Source organism: Barbus barbus, assembly GCF_936440315.1.
Source record: "Barbus barbus genome assembly, chromosome: 20".
Lineage (NCBI taxonomy): Eukaryota > Metazoa > Chordata > Actinopteri > Cypriniformes > Cyprinidae > Barbus > Barbus barbus.
In genome coordinates, this window is record NC_136748.1 from 1,077,852 (window position 1) to 1,096,040 (window position 18,189).

The following is an 18,189-nucleotide window of genomic DNA, read 5'->3' on the forward strand; positions in this document are numbered from 1 at the left end:
CATGAAATAATGCCCCAGTAATATGCAGCGCTGCAGGCTAGAGCAGTAGGGCGCGAGCCGGCGCTCAAACAATGCTAGGATGCTATCAGCTCTAATAAAAGAGCCAGCAATCACTTACCGCCAGAGAGAGACGGGAGAGACGGGGGCGGCGGGGCTCAGCAGCAATTGAGCTGAAGAAAAATGAGCTCTTCTACTGTCCTGCTTTCATCCGCCTCGCCAGAGCAGCGTTCAGCATCACCGACCGCACCGAGATACACCAGTCATGTCTCATAGTCCTCAATATATACGCTATAGAAGCTTTAGAATGAATGATCTTTCCATTGATGTATGGTTTGTTATGATAGGACAATATTTGTCTGAGATACAACTATTTGAAAATCTGGAATCTGAGGGAGCAAAAAAATCTAAATATTGAGAAAATCTCCTTTAAAGTTGTTCAAATGAAGTTCTTAGCAATGCATATTACTGATGTATCATTTCATATTACTAATACATAAATATTGTTTTATTTTTCAGAAACATTTATATGCACCAATCTAACAATATTTTAATGTTTCTTAATACTGTCTGTAAATACATTTGAAACTGCATAAACAAATGCGTCTGAAACAAAATAATAATAATAAAAAAAATCATTTAGCAGATGCATTTATCCAAAGCGACTTAAAATAGGGGAAACAAAAAATAGTTTAAAACACAAAAAGTGAATGCTAGTAGAATAATACTATAAATCTGTAGCTACAAATAGGTGTTTTAAACACTAAATCAATATATGGAAGAATGTAATTGAATCTTGTAACATTTTATTAAGTTACTTCATATTACTAATATTGATATTATTGTTTAAATTTTATATTTAGTAATAATTACATGCACCAATGGAAAAAATCTCATATTTTTCATGATATTCAGTATATTTCTTAATATTGTCTGTAAATTAAAAGCAAATTACATGACCGATTGTTGCCAAAATGTTTCATACAAGTGCTTCAGTGCTTGTAATATACTATAATATAGCTACAAGTAATCAAGGCTTTTTTAAATACTTAATGAACACATGGATGAATGATATATTATTTCACATTATGTATATATTGATATTATTGTTTTATGTTGTATATTTAATAGTTATGTGCACCAAGATTCTTCTTGCTTGTAAAAACAGCAGTATTGACCTGCACTTCATCTGAGCTGAACTGAATTGGTTGTAATTAGTGAGAGTCGGGAAATCTAACGACTTGAAAATAAGCGCCACAGCAACTAAATCAGAGTATATGCAGGCCACATTTGACCCTAAAACATTTTAATTGATTTAAAATGCCATTTATGGACCTAACATTTGAAGATGATGACTCTGATGAATCAGTCCATTGAATCAGATGTAGAAACGGAGAGCGTGAAGCACTTGTGCTCAGCCCTGCTGTTTGTGAGGATGAACCCGGCCTGCAGCCGAGCATGATGGGTGTTCAGTGATGTCGAGCAGCGGATCATTAATGAGCTGCTCTTCACAGCTGATCCGATCCGCCTCTGACTGGCTCTTCATGTCAAGCAGCCACTGTCTGTCCACAAACACACCAGCGCTCTTATATCCAGCGTATCGCTTCCTCCGTTTCACCTCCGTCTCTCAAGCAGATTTCAAAAGCCTGCAGCATCTTCACTTTTATGCAGATTCAAGAGTCTGCGGGATTCTCACAAAAACATCCAAACCACGTGTCCTCTCAGCACTTAAAAGAAACATTATATTTTACCTAAAGTCAAGCATGTTTGTAGGATTTAGGATTTAGAAACCCTTTTTTCATTCAAACCATTTTGATGCCAATTAACCAAAAAAAAAAAAAAAACTTAAAACCTTTGACTTTTTTATATATATATATTTTCGTTGGAGATCCTCAATAGTTATGTTTCATTATGTAACATTCTCATTAATCTCATTAATACAGTACTTTTGCAGTAAAATGCAGTGTTTTTATTTATATTAGAATAAATTAAATAGTACCATGATATATTCATAATTTGCTAAATAATATATAATTGTCTGCATAGAATGATAATTTTTTTCTCATTATTATAATTCTCAGTAATTTTACGGTATAATGTTTGTAATATGCAATGCTTTTTAAAAATTGGAATAAATTAAATAATACCTTCATATGTATACAAATAATTTATATGCAATATATATACCAAATCTAAATATTATTTTGTCAATAATGTAATGCAGTGATTTTACCATAAAATGTTTTTTATATGTAATGATTTCACATTTAAATCTCAATAAATTACATGATGCCAGGATATATAAATAACTTGCCATCATAATAATAATTAATTATTTTCTGCTTAAAATTAGACTTTAATTTTCGTGTTAATATAATGCAGTCATTTTACAGTAAAATGTTTTTAATATGCAGTATTTTTTATTTAAATCATAATAAATTAAATGATAGCATGATATACTGTGTGTGTGTGTGTGTGTATACACATAATTAGCTATATGTCATTTTCTGTCTTTTTCTCGTTATTTTACAGTAAAATGTAATGTTTTTGCATTTAAATGAGAATGCATGAAATAATAGCATGATGTGTGTTCAGTGTCCAGTGCTGCTGAATGCATGTGAATGTGAAGTGTGGCAGGATCATGTGTGGCGTTGGATGTTTTTAAATCTAAAGCGCTGAAAACAGCACAGTATCTCCAGACAAACACACATTCTGTGCACATTTGAATTGCATTCTGCAGATGGAAGATGCACATATAAAAACTGAATAATAAGTGCTATATTTGAAGAGCAGCGAGCGCTGTCCGGTTTCATCACGTCCAGAGCCCATTACTATGGTAACGAGGGTCTATTCCTGTACGCCGGCGTTTGACGGGACAGACATTGACAATCAGAGAGCCGCGGGTCAGAGCGCGGTCCGAGGACGGCCGTCATCTCTCCTCTTCATTTATTAGGGAGATGCTGCTTTTAACGGCTGCAGCTGAAGTCAATGACTCACTGATATTAACGTTTCTCTTCCGTTTACTTTTAGCCACTCTCGTAGTTCATTTCTCATCTTGGGCCTCATTGGAGTTGTACCTTTTAACCCTCATTAGCCGTTGTTCTGCAGATATAAACGTGTTGCAGATTAATAATAGACAAATGTCTGTTTGGAGCTGCAGCTTCTTCACTCTTATGCAGATTCATTATTCATATTTCAGCGTCTTACAGAAACATGCCTGCTTCACAAATTTAAAAGAAAAAATTACTTTCCTTGAAATGAAAATGAAGCCTGTTTTAGACCCCTTAAAATTTAGATCCTATTTTATCACCCCCCCCCCCCCCCAGTTTTATCATTATTATTTTAATGCCACTTAGCTGAAATGCAAACAAAAAAAGTATTTTATTCTTTTCATTCTGATCATTCAAATATATTTTTTTAATGTAATGTAGTAATTTCTGCTATTAAATTTTTACATTTAAATCAGAATAAATTAAATAATACCATTATATCTTAATAATTTGCTATCTAAATAATCACGTTTTGCTTTATTTTAATGAGAACAAGACGCTTTTGATTTAATTTAATTGTCACCAAAATGTCTCGATCCTAGTGTAATGATCCTAAAATAGAATAAGTTTGCTTTATAAATAATTTGCTCAATAATATATCATTCTTTCTTGATATTTTAGTAATAAAATATAATTAAAATACAAAATAGAATAATTTTTTTATTAGAATATATATGCATGGCAGGTTTTGTGTGCTCATCTATCCATCCATATGTAACAAAGTATAAATAGCATTTGACAAAAAATGTGTACTGTAAAATAAACAAGAACAAAGGGTGAATGTTAACCTGGCACAGATAGTTGAGATGTTTTAATAGAAAACACTCCAGAAGCTCATATATTGAAATAAAGCTGCTGGTCAAATAAAACACAGGTGTAAGAGCCTGTGAAGATAATAAAAGCGCGTTGATATTTGATAATGAGGAAGATGTGTGTGTGTGGTTCTCTGGTGTTAATGAGCAGACCTCGGCTGTGTTTCCTGAAGTCATACTGCCATCTCTTGAGCAGATCTCACACTGCAGGTGTGTGTGTGTGTGAGTGTGAGTGTGTGTGATGTGACACGGCCTGACATCAGCCGCGGGTCTGGAGCAGAGACCCTCACAAACCGGACCAGACCCCATCAGATCCGGCGAGAGACGCTGGGCATTAGGCAGATTAGCAGGAGAGCACACAATGCGGGATGATGGAGTTTGTCATCATTTGCATTGTCCTGGAAAGATGCTGTTTGATAGAGCGGCGCGTGGCGGGGCCTGGCATGTCTCGCGGGCAGGTCGCGGGGTTTTGTGGGATGTGCATCAGTCGAAAAAGCCTCACAACCAATTTGTCACAGACGCAGAGGTCGAGAGCCATGACTTTCCCTCCTCTTCCTCGCTGACAGAACCGCTCGCATGATTTGGACAGATATGATCAGATGTCTGAATATTTCAGCTTCAGAACATTGTTGGTTTCAAACAAATAATATAAAATAACGCTTTGAGTGTTGTGTGATTCTCCAGAGTCTGACCATGTGTTATTTCAGTGTCATTGAGATGCTGTTGAAAATATAAAAATGTTTATTTTGATATTTTCTGCATACGTCGTCTTTTTTTTATCTATACAGTTTTCAGTTTTAGCTATTTTAGTACATCAAGTTAAACTAAGTGATAGAAAATGATAGCTTAATAATTTGCTATTTGAATAATATATCTTATTTTGCTTTAATGAGAATGATATTTTTATAATCTTATTTAGAGAGATTTGGTGGCAAAATGTGTTTGATTGTTATTAATATGTTGCAATGCAAAAATCGTTTAATGCTCCTAAAATAGAATTTATTTTCTTTATAAAAACATAAATGTTGCACATTTAGATCCCATTTTATCGTAATACAGTAAAATGTTTGTAATGCAATATTTTTTCACATTTAAATAAATAATAATAATAATAGAGCATGATATCATACATAAATAATACCAATAATACCATATATAAATAATTTGCTCAAAAAGATATATTTGTTTGCATTTTGGTTCGGTTACCTTAATGAACGAGACATTTTATCAATATATTAAAGAGATCTCATTAAAGAGAAATCTTTTCTCTTTTTTTTTTTTTGTCAGTTAACATTTATTTTTTAGTTTAAACTGTAATGACCCTGGCGTGAGCTTGCTTGCGCTCCAAACAGCGGACAGATAGAGAGGAATAACCAGCATAAAGCTGACAGGAGCCGATGTGACAGCGTCTGTGGGCGTGCTGGGTCAGACGGACACACACACGCTCCTCTCACACACTTCTGTTACACCTTTGGTTTCTGAATCCAGTTTCCTTTGTGCGTTTGGTAGCAGCGCTGGAGTAAGGCTGATCTCCTGTGAGGTGACGCGGGCGTTTGTGTTTGTGAGGTGCTTCACCGCCAGCACAAGAGCTGAAGCTGGAAGAGCTCTTCACTAAACTCCCGTCTGCACAGCTCTGGAATACTTGATCGGGATTGGTCAATAGCTGCATTCTAGACTACTGTTCAAACGTTTGGGATCAGTTTGCTTTCTTTTTTTATTGAAATAAATCAATACTAGTATAAATTTAATTGTAATTTAGTATTAAATAGTTAATTTTAGTTTGGTATTTATTTCATTTTAATGTATTAAAATATACATTTTGTAAAAAATATTAATTTTAGTAATATTATTTTAATATCTTTTTAGTATTATAAATCCCTTTTTTAAATACTTTTATAAAGATATTTATAATGTGACAAAAGTGTGATTTCTATTTCAAATAAATGCTGTTCTTTTGAACTTTCTATTAATCTGTGAATCCTGAAAAATAAAATGTACGACGGTTTCCACAGAATTATTGTGCAGCACAACTGTGTTCAACATTGATAATAATCAGAAATGTTTGTTGAGCAGTAAATCAGTATATTATTATGATTTCTGAAGATCATGTGACACTGAAGACTGGAGTAATGATGCTGAAAATACAGCTGCAGATCACAGAAATACATTACAGTTTAACACATATTCACACAGAAAACAGATGTTTTAAACTGTAATAATATTTCAGAATTTTTATTGTATTTTTGATCAGATAAATGCAGCCTTGATGAGCAGAAGTGATCTTTCTGATCCCAGACTTTTGACCAGTAGTATATTTGCCAAACTAGTCTCAGTTAGTCTCATAAATATGATTTATTCCATCACTTCCATCACTCTCTTTCTTCTCACACTTTAAAATCACGTACACGCTAAACAATATATTTTTAGTTATTTGGTCCTGAGGTCCTGAACAGTGTTATTTTGGGATCAGTGCACTGATTTATGGAAATGGCCTGGAATCATAAAGAGAAAGTGTTCTGCAAAGTTGTAATTGAACAGCATCATCACACACACGTGTGTCTGAAGTGTTGCGTGTACAGTAACGCATGATGCTGTGTTTGTGAGGAGCCGGAGCGTCTCTATATGTGTGCCGTTCCTCAGCGTGATCAATTATGCATGAAGATCCAGTTGGGATGTGAGTCCATTAGCATACCTGATGGTGTGTCCTTGACCGGAGCCACCGAGTTTGACTGTTCGTCAATAGCAGGTCACTTTCCCCGGCGCGGCTCGTCTTCTGGCAGCAGCTCGCATCTTTAAGGTCACCTCCACTGCCAGCGCTTATAAAACAAACAAACAAGATCCGGGGCCTCCGAGATTTCACACGCAGACCATTAAAATGCTGGCTGGAGGAGGAACATTTACACACGTGTTTCCTTCCGGCCGTCTGAGCTTATGCAGAAACCGTGAAACTGTTTGAGCCGTGAAATAAAGCTTGAGAATGCATGGAGCCGTTTCTGAAAGTTGCACTTTCCTGAAGAGTTAAACGACACGCGGCAGCGTAGTTTGACCCCTATGAATATTAATCGTCTCCCTCGGCTCTATTAAAAATGCATGGGCCGTTGTAGTTGTTGATCAGATTTCGGATGCCCATGCAAATTGGCCTGTCTTCCTTGTCAGCGGTGCAGATGAATTATGTAGTTGTGTTGTATATTCAGGGACACACCATTGACAGTCAATTAACAAGTTTGATTGGTGTGTGAACTCCTTCTTTTGAACTGTTAATTTTATGTAAATAGTATTCCCCAGATCTCCTCCTGGCAGGGTAACCTGAGCGAGCCTCTTAATAATTGATCGCATCGCACCTGTTTTTTATTTTTAAATATTATAATAGCCGAGAGGTCTGGCTTTTGATATTCAAATGCACAGATCGCGGGCCGGCGGAGGCGAGAGGGCTTGTGAAGGCCGAGCTGTTAGAAGATCCGATGCCGAAGCTCTGATGCCGCTTGATGGCTCATAACTGGAACGCCAATGCTGATTTGTCTTGGAGGCGCAGACGATCCCAAATAACGCTCACAGGTAAATGATGCGCTGATTGATCGGCTGTTTGAAGGCCGCGAGCTTCCGCCCGTCCCGGTAATTTGTAGCGGCCCGGGCGCGAATGAAGATTCATCAAAGCTGACAAGTGAAGCCAGGAGCCGGGAATCATGAGAAACCCGTATGATTATGGAAATGGATGTGACTCTTTCCTCCCTGCAGCAAACGCTGTTTGTTGATCTGCTGTTTCCCAAGCTCATCTTCTAAAATGCTGATTTTGTTCAGAGAAGAAGGAGCAGCAGATGAATTTCCAAACATCCTCACGCTTTCTAAGATTCTGATCCTTCAGTTTAGTTCTGCTGCGGGAGAATCAGTTTGGCCGTAAGTGTTTGGACTCGATATGCACAGACTAGTTTGTCTCCAACACAGAATAGCAGGAGGTGATGGGAGTTTGGTTTGATGAGGTTCTCCAGTGCACTGAACTCTATAGAGCATCAAACCTACAGTCATGCTGGTGATTAATGTGCCAAGGATATTATAATCAACTGAAACTGAAACCATACAAATAAAATGTTGTTACTTGATATAAAATAAATGTAAACTGAAATAAAATAAATTGTATATTTCAGCTAGTTTCCTATGCAACATTTCTGTTTTTCATCTGTGTCCCTGCAGCACAAAAGCAGTCATCAGTAACACAGGTATATTTGTAGCAATAGACAACAATACATTGTATGGATCAAAATTATACATTTCTCTTTTATGACAAAAATCATTAGGATATTAAGATCATGTTCCATCAAGATATTTAGTAAATTTCCTACCGTAAATATATCAAAACTTCATTTTTGATTAGTAATATGCATTGCTAAGAACTTCATTTGAACAACTTTAAAGGAGATTTTCTCAATATTTAGATTTTTTTGCTCCCTCAGATTCCAGATTTTCAGATAGTTGTATCTCAGACAAATATTGTCCTATCATAACAAACCATACATCAATGGAAAGATCATTTATTCAGCTGATGATGATGCATACATCTCAGTTTAAAAAAAAATACCCTTATGATTGGTTTTGTGGTCCAGGGTCACATTTAGTTCAAAATTAACTAAATATAAAAAATGAATTAAAAACTATAAAGACATTTAAGAGAAGCTAACAAAAAGGAAACAAACTAAAAACAAACAAAAAATATAAAAATAAAATTTAATTGGAAACATTTCTTAATTTCATCTAGTTTAACTTACTAAAAATAATAATAACTGAAATTAAAGGTAAAAATTATAGACATTAAACATTTTTCAAAAACACAAGATTACTAAAACTTGAAAATGGAAAATATGAAATTGGAAACATAATTTTCCTCTAGTTTATCTTGATGTATTAAAATAATTTAACCGGCATAACAATTTCTAAAAACTAGAGAAACTTAAAAAAAAATAAAAAACCTTGAAAACAGCTAATATAAAAATATAGTTGAAAAATAGTTTAAATCATTTCTCATTTTATCTCATTTTATTTTAAATGTATGTACCTAAAAACCTAAAACTGAAATAAAAAATTATAATAAAAACTATAGACATTTAAAAAATAATAATAATAATAAAAATGACAAAAACCCAACAAAACTACTTAAAAATTTTAAAATAGAAAATGTAAAAAGAAAAACTCTTTGGAAATATTTATCATTTTCATCTTGTTTAACGTTATATTCCAAAATAACTAAAACATTTAGAACGACATTAAAAAACTACAAAATGACTAAAACTTTAAAGCTTGAAATACTAACTTGTATATATAAACAAATTCAAAGTAAAATGTGAATTAAAATGACTAAAACATCAACATTACTAAAACTTGAAAATGGAAAATATAAAAACTGAAACTCAAAATAAAACAAAAGCTATAATAGCATGTCAGTGATGCTAGAACAGTACATTATATGATTACACAATGAAGACTAATCCTGTGCGTATGTACAGCAGTTTTTACAACAAACCCATGTTTATATTCTAAACTCATGCCTAGCTTTCTTACTGTCCACCAACCGCCAGAAATCACCTTCTGTGACGCTGTGGAGGTCAAGCGGCCGGTGCTATGCAGACTGGACATGTGTGCTCTGGCCAGGGCTTTAGAGTCGCTCTGGTAATCTGGTTAAATGCAGTATCTGCACATGCATGCTAATTGGCTCTAAAGCTGCGTTTGACAGTATGTACCAATTGATCGAGTCCGCTGTGATCGCTGCAGAGGTCACTGTCCTCGCGCTAAACACTTCACCAGAGCTTCAATTAACACCTGATCACCTACGAGACCTGACCTCTCCTGCATATCTGATGGTGCTCGCCTCGTGTATTTTTAGCTGTCAGGATTAAGCTTCAGAAGAGAGTTTGTCTGTGGATTCTCAGCTAATTATCAGCTTGTTATGAATGCGTAGGAGCTGGAGTTTCATCGCTGGTGTGAAACGGGAACTCTAGGTGATACAATCACAATGAAGGTGTAGCGTGTTAATTGATGCTCTGCTGTTCAAACACAAATGCTTTAATAATGGTAATGAATTGCACCTTTTTTGATGTAAGGCTCTGATATTTGGGTGAAACGATCACTGTTTTATGATTTATGGCTGTTTCCACCTATAGGCCACAAATTAGGGCTTGAAACCTTTTCTTTTACACTAAATGGTTAGGGATTTCAGATGCTGAACCTTCAAGAAAGCCTTAGAAAATCAAACTAAATCAAGTCTTTTTTAATTGTACAAATGCTTTATAATAAAATTATGAATATTATGTAGAATATTATGCAAGCTATTAGATTCTGTTTATCTTTCATGGGTTTTGCATTATTATTTTCTAATAGTGAACAATATGTTCAAATATTAAATAAATGTATCAAAATATAAAAGGGCTGCAGGCTTGCAAATGTATCCTAAATAAAGCTGTCATTGAGTAGCAGTTTAATATTCTGGTTAACTTGTATTTCCTATACAATGCAGAAAATGTTAGTTCTAATATAATTTGGAATATTGCAATTTGTGTTAAAACTGAGAAAATGAAACAAAATATTTGATGTTTCTCAGTAAGTTGCTTTGGATAAAAGCGTCTGCTAAATAAATGTAAAGTTAATGTTAATTCTCACTCATGCAGTTGAAATTCTCAATTTTAGTTTTGCCTTAAAAAAAATCTTTAAAAAAAAACAGGACTGCATGCAAAATGTGAGAAATTCCGCAATATTATTTATTTATTTATTTTAGTGCTGTCAAACGATTAATTAAAAAAGTTTTTGTTTACATAATATATGTGTGTGTACTGTGTATATTTAATATGTATATATAAATACACACACATGCATGTATATATTTCAGAAAAATGTTATGTTTCTATTAGTGGTGCCAAAATTAGTGTTAGGTGATTAATTTTTTCAGATAAGCACATTGAAAATATTTAACGCAATTAATGCAGGGGCAGGACTAGGGTTGGCCACCCTACACATAACTGCTAATTCTGTCTCTTTTTTCTTGAAAAGGATTGCGTTTATTTAGATGCAAAACGTCTTTATGACCACATCAAACGGGAGACGTTTCAGACCCGCGCTCTAACTTCGCCTCCGAGTCAAACGAGTGAGTAAAAGATACTGTGCTCGTAGCGCGCGCTCTTCCAATACACGCACAAAGGTGCCGGTGCGCGCTGTAGCCTATATCATTTCATATCAAACAGTGAAATAAACTACGTGCATGCAATGTCGTAGTTATGCCGTCAGTTAAGTCATGAAGGCGATTAAAGCTGCCTTAAAACTGTGCATATATGTGATGCATCGTCTCTCAAATGGTTTTAAAAACTGTCCTGAGGCACCCCAGCACTGTCTCCCTCATCTAAAACACCCGATTCAACTCGTCCGACTTTAAGACCTGAAGTGGGTCAGAAAAGGTAAAGAGATTTGTGAGAAAATAAGATGCGTGTCAGATCCGCGTCACGTTCAGCAGCAGCAGTTTTTAAAGCAATAGCAGGCAAATAAACTAATAACCAGCTGCTGTGATGTCTATTAATCCAAGAACAAAAGAAAAAAGAGGAAATCAATAACTTTTATAGCTTTAAGGGGTTCATCTATATTTAATTTAGAATTTAGTGTTTGGCAACTATTCATTTTCTGTATATTTCTGCTGAAGGGCACAGGTAGGCTCCAAGCTGTTCCCAGGCCAAGTGAGAGTGCAAACGCAGCTTTGATACTGGTTGTTAAGAGATCGGATAGCACGCATTAGTGTATTGGGCATTCCATACTCCCAGAATGCCCCCCACAAGCAATCACGTCATCGTCTTTCTCCAAATCTTCAAAACTCATGTAGATTGGATACGCAAACTCCCATACCCCCTCCAGTATTCTTGCCAGGGTAAAGTGCTGGTCCACTGTTCCTTGTCTGGGATGGAATCTGTATTGTTCCTCCTCCAGTTGAGGTTTGAGAGTGGGTTGAATTCTCCTTTACAGTTGTAATAACTTTATAACTATTGTTCTAACTTTAGCTTTTAGGGAATCATTCTTAAGATTTGATATTTATATGATTAATTGATATTAATCAAAATGTCCAACATATACCTCATTAATGACTTGTCCAGCAAGCATTAAACCAGTATGCCATAACAATTCAGATAATTCCGTGGCCACAGTGATACTGAATTTATTAGGTAAGTTAATGTTGACATTAGGTAAGATTAGCATAGGTAAATTTTGAGCGTAGGTAAACGCAATCTTTGGCAAATAATTTGAAAAATCACATAGCAACAGACATGAGATTTCTTAATAGAATCAAAGTTTATTTCACTACTCTAACACTATACTAAGCTACACACACAAACAGAAGACTTAAACACACACACAGACACACAAAGTGCAGACAATGAATCGTTTTGATCTGAAGAGAGTTTTAGGTTCTAATGCTTGTTTTCAAGCGAAGGGAAATCACACGCATGGAACTCTTCTATCTTTACTCTTAGCGATGAATACAACCAGTTTCCAGCAGATTTAGGAAATATTGTCTTACTTTCCTTGCTTTCAGTTGAGTTCAGTTCCTTCCCGGTTCGGGAAAGATCGTGCACGGCTTGGTCGGTCGTCGTCACGAGAATACTCTTCAGTGGTTGGTTGGCTTCGTTCTGACTTGATGACGCTCCCAGGAAGTTGGTTTCAGTTTCTGAGGCTTTAGATGTTAGTTTCTTTGGAAGTTTGAGTCTTGATCTCTGTTCACTGCTCGATCATGATGTTAAATGACTGAGTGAGCTGAGCTTAAAACTTTTCTTTTCCAACCCACTGAGACACACAGTTGGGTATCTGTCTTTAACGGGCCGATTTGGGATTCTTCCTGCACAGCTTCTTTCCGTGCATACATTATCTTTGTTCAGTTATTTTATCACATGAAGAAATTATTGACAGCAGATTTCTATTCGTATTGTAATCATACATTGATGAGAACAGACAATTTTCATCCACACCAGATTACTGCTAATGAAATCAGCTTTCATAACACATCAAACACCAAGTATATTTGCATAACCAAAGTACATATATCAATTGTATCCATTACGTGGTTAAGCCATAGATGAAACAATCCTTAATTCTAAATAATCACACCACACATGTGAAACTGAACAAATATTGATCAGGGAAATTATACATCAAAAGATTACAACAATACCATAAGTTCCAATAACACAGCAAGCTTATAAATGACATGAAAACAACCTTAATATATGTTGTAAATATATTGTATATATAGTTTTCGAGTATATTGCTTCAATAGCAGAAACTAGTATAATTTGTCCCTTTTAAAATACTTGAGCGAAAACATTGCGTCTCTTTGTCTGTTTGAGAGCAAAAAGGCGCGTTCCTCTTTTGGGAAGAAACGCGAGATCGCGGGAAGGTCACTTTCGTGGAGATCTGGTGTTTTGCTTAGTTCGGACGTCGGCTGTAAAACCGTCTTCCCTTGACAGCTCTGCTCCTGTCTTTACACGATTGTCCAGAACATATGGTCACAGGTTTAATGAAACGACTGCAAAGTCAATCAGAGACCTTTGGCTAAGGTAGTCAAGTCAAGTCACCTTTATTTATAGCGCTTTTAACAATGCAAATTGTGTCAAAGCAACTGAACAATATCAAAAAAGGAAAATAGTGTGTCGATGATGTAAAAGATTAAACACTCGTCCAGCTCAGTTCTGACGTTTAGGGCTGTAGAGGTCGTCTCTGGGTCCTGATCCACCATCTGATCTGGATACGAACTGGATCTCAGGCCTCATTCATATGTGGAAACAAATCCAATATGAATCGGATACGTGCATTTGTGCCTGCTGTGTAAGCGGACAGATCAGATATTCCCTTGTAAATGCGACTCCTACGTCATTGAAAAGTGAGGTTTTTTTAAACATTTTGCTGTACAGATATACCTGTAACAAATGAAACATCTCTAGTTGAGTAGCAGAGTATTAATTTGGTTTCTTTGTTTTAAAGAAGAGGCTATCTGACGCTGAAATGTGCTCAGTGACGGCGGCTCGTGCACAGACGAGTCCTTAAGTCCCGTTGTGGAGACTCTCCTATGGAGTCAATTTAATGATGCATATATTTGCAAGAGACTTAAAGCATTGCAAAAGAAAATAAAGTTTTGCAAACGAAAATGAAAGTATTGAGAAAACATAAATGTGCTTTTTGTAAACAAAAATAAAGAATTGCAAAAGAAAATGAAGTTTTGCGAGAAAAAAATAAGTTTTGCAAACAAACAAAGAATTGCGAAATTTAAATGAAACAGCAAAAGCAATGATTTTGCAATACATATTTTCCATGGCCATATCTACACATTTATTTGCAATGCTGCTTTTATTTTGCGTTTCAGTCAAGTTTGAGCTTGCAATACTGTTTTCCCTTTTGCGTCTTGCTTTGTGGCACTGTTTTGACATGGGGGTGGAGTCAAGGGACGGGGGCGTGCCTCCCTGGAAGTGAAGTCATCGGCCCGAGACGCAGATCATAACTGATCCAGTCACTGAGCAGAGGCATGCGGGTGGAACGTTTCCTTTTATTCACTACCTTTAAAACATGCATGTTTTCATTTTATTAACTTTATTAACAAATGTATGTGTATTAGCAGTGTTTGCTCAAGTTAAAGAAGTTGTTAATATGAACATCTGCTGTTTATTTCTCTCAATGTACACACTTTATAGCATTACAATGTGTATTGTTTCCTTTGGTTTACTAAATGTGTATTAACAGTGCTTGTTTAAAATCTCTTAACCTGTGGGAGGACGCCAGCGCACAGCGTTCTTTGTTTACATTAGTTCAGAGTTACTGCTAATTTTAATATAAAAGAATGCAGTTAACTTCACAAACTATACATCATTAAAAATTTCAAAGACTCAAGCTTCATATCGATCTTGACTTTGTTTTTAATTTGCATAACTCCTGCCATAAATTAAGAAATGACTGTCACTGGAAGATGCTGAAAAATTAAATAAAGCTTGAGTCTTTTTGGTTTAAATTTCTCGTGGCCACTAGATGTTAATGGGTAAAAAAATAAAATGCGTTACCATAGCAACCTGGGATTATCAGAGATGTATTTATTAATATTTTGTTTTGAATTAAGAAATTATAAAATAAATAAGAATATATTTCATTCTTAAATTATTATATTAACACCACCATGGGGTAATTTTACCCATGGCTGTTTTTCAAATAGGCTACATAATATATTTTCAATAAAAAATATCTAAGTCTTACAGTCATTGACTTTTACTAAAATTGTATTATTTACAATCCGCTGTTGTTAAAAAAATTGTTTAGATAAAACCAGAATAAAAACGGGGCATTTATACCTATAAGCGCCATCGGGACAAATTTACACATAATTCCCTTATTGTTGCGCTGTCATTGTACATGTTACGCACGTTCAAATGAAGATGTTTTAGATTTTTATTCCTCTACTTATAAATGTTCAAACTTTGGATTAATTATATATTTTTGTTTTGGAATTTTTTATCGTTTATGGTTCGCTACTGTGTTGCTTATTTATTCCTGAAAAAAAAAATCTGAATTATGATGTAATGAATAAAACTATTTTTATGTGTACCCCAAGTTTATTGGTGTTGTTCTAACTCATTGTGTTCTAACGCATTGTGTTCTAACGCATTGTGTTTTCGGGTTACAGGGTTACAATGGGTAATATAAATTATTTCCTGGAAAATTACTAGTATCTTTTCCATTTCTTACAGTGTACTAACTGATTAACAATCACAGGGTCAAGCTACTACCAAAGTGTATCATAAATGAACAATTATTAAATTATTATTATTATTATTTTTAAATTCAACTCAATTCACATGATGTGTGTACTGCTAGGCATCTTTAGTTTCCTCTTTTTGTGTAATTTGGATGGAAAATGTGTGCCTTTTTATTTACTGAGTCACTTATAGTAAAAGTATAGGCTAAAAGTAGCTCATAACTTGCTGATTTAGCAGAAAATCTTAAAAATAATGGGCGTGTCAGCCCTAAATTTAAGACTCCTAAAGTTTTGCTCTAAGAGTGTTTCACAAAGCGTTTTAGCACTAAAACTAGCTCCTAAATCTGTGAAACGTTAGGAGTAGTGAAGAGCAGTCCTAAGTCACATAGACTAAATCACAAACTATCCTAAAATAGCTGTTGCTGGCAATCTGCCTCTGAACTTAAACATTTTAGAAACATTTGATGATAATGACCTTTTAAAAAGGTATCACCTTTGGTTTTGGAGGTTACCCCAACTCTGAATGTTCCTTTCATTATATCCTTGTTTTTATTAACCAGTTGGGCAAGAAGTAACAGCTGTTCTTGCATCCAGTTTTTTTTTTTTTTACGTTTGCATGTCTTACTATCAGCCATAATCATTCTACTCTGTTAATTAAAAGGCTGTTTATATGCCACTAATTGTTTTTGAGAAGCATACATTTAAGAGGCTGACAATTAGCTCAACATATACTTGTTTAATTGGTGACACTTATCCTGCATTTTTAAACCTTTATTTGAATATGGCAATTCACTTTGTTTTTTGTTTTTTTAAACCTTTATTTGAATATGGCAACATATCATGCTCCACAATATTTCTATGAATAAATCTCTGACAGAGGCTATCAGCCAATCACTGTGTGCATAGTTAATAACCAAGATGACATCATCCATAGCAACGAGTTAAACCCCGCCCCCTCACTCTGAGCTTAAGACTTCTCTCTATTCCTTAGTAAAAGTTTGTCTCAGCATCTTTTTCAATAGGTTTTAAGAGAAAACGCTTAGCTAAAAACTTTTACTGCTATTTAGGAGAACTCTTAGTGCTAAGATAAAATGTTTTGTGAATACGGACCCAGACCTATTATTATTATTATTTTATTTAATCCTTATATATTAAATAAGTGGCAAGAAGTGTGTACAAATAAGTACAAATAATAAATTACATGAAATACATCCGGGAATTTCAAACAGATTTTTAATCTTTTAAATTGTCAAACGACGTTGCTAAAAAGAACATTATTTTGTGTATTTGGTGTAATGCAATGTGTTTATGCAGTTTAAGGTAAAAAAAAAAACACATTATTGTCCTCATACTGTACATTATTGCTGCTCCTCTATGCCCCGGCTTTCTGAAACGCAACGATTTTTACAAAGCTCATCGTTCTGAGAAGCGGGGCGTGCTCTGATTGGCCAGCTATCCAGTGCATTGTGATTGGCCGAATACCTCAAGCGTGAGGCGGAAATGTTGTGATGCTGTGTCCCGGCGCAACGAGACTAAAACAATAAAACCTATTATAAACGAGGCATTTGTTGCATCCAGTGGGGACATAATTACTGATTATAATGACTTATACTGTGTTTTTACATGTTGCGTTGCATCACGCCTCGTAAACATTACCATGTCTGCATTTGTGATCGGAGCCGCTACTCTACACTGCTCAAAACTCGTGTTTGAATCGTCAGTGGCAAATTCTTTAAATAAGAAAACATGCTTACAGGCTGTGAGTCAGAAGCGCCAGACTGTCCTTGCAAAGCTGGAATTGCCCCACTTTATAGAAACAGCCTTTGTGTAAGCCAGCATTGTCGGCTTCTCTCTTCCAGGTTCAGGAAACCTGCATAAAATGCGCTGCACACACTCTAATATTTGGGTTGAACTGTTCTGGAACAGTGCTGTAAAAACAACTTAACCACTGATTTCTAGTCGTGTCCTCTTTTGGAAGCCCAAACAAAGTAGTTTCTCTTTCACAACGAAACACAGCGTCTCCAGGACATGACGCCGGCGGCAGCAACAATACTACAGACAGAATAATAGCTCCGCCGCCTTTCTTTGCGTATACATTTGGGCGGTGTTATGCAAATCTTCTCACACCGTGACGTAGACATGTGGAGGCGTGTTTAAATGAGCCGTTTTAGGGGGGCATGGTCGAGTCTTAACTTTTATAAAGAATATCTCTTTTGTTTTGAGACTTTAGTCTTTGCAACTTCAGGGATCTTATCTATGCACAAACAGCTTGTAGCACTCCAAAGAGAGAGGAAACAATTTAAATCGCATCATATGAACCCTTTAAAACTAGATTTGATCAAGTGGTATTTACCAGATGTCGCATACTGTAGGTCATACAAGACTGACTCATGCATTTTTCCTTAAAGGTGAAGACCCTACTCAATGCATTTTTAGCAAAATTCCCCTTTCTGTCAAACATATTTTATTGGACTGTCCCGCTTTTAATTTATGTAGAAAACTCTTTTATGAAGTGAACTCAGAGTTATTTAGTATAATTTTGCCAGAAAAAGTTTTAGAATTCGTATCATATATT

The 18,189-nt window shown here is 35.3% G+C and overlaps 1 protein-coding gene across 2 annotated transcripts in view; it reads left to right on the top strand.

Moving 5' to 3' along the window:
• Positions 1-18,189, top strand: part of LOC306886021 (uncharacterized protein) — a 129,607-nt gene that overhangs the window by 74,708 nt on the left and 36,710 nt on the right. The gene's annotated exons all lie outside the window — the stretch shown is intronic.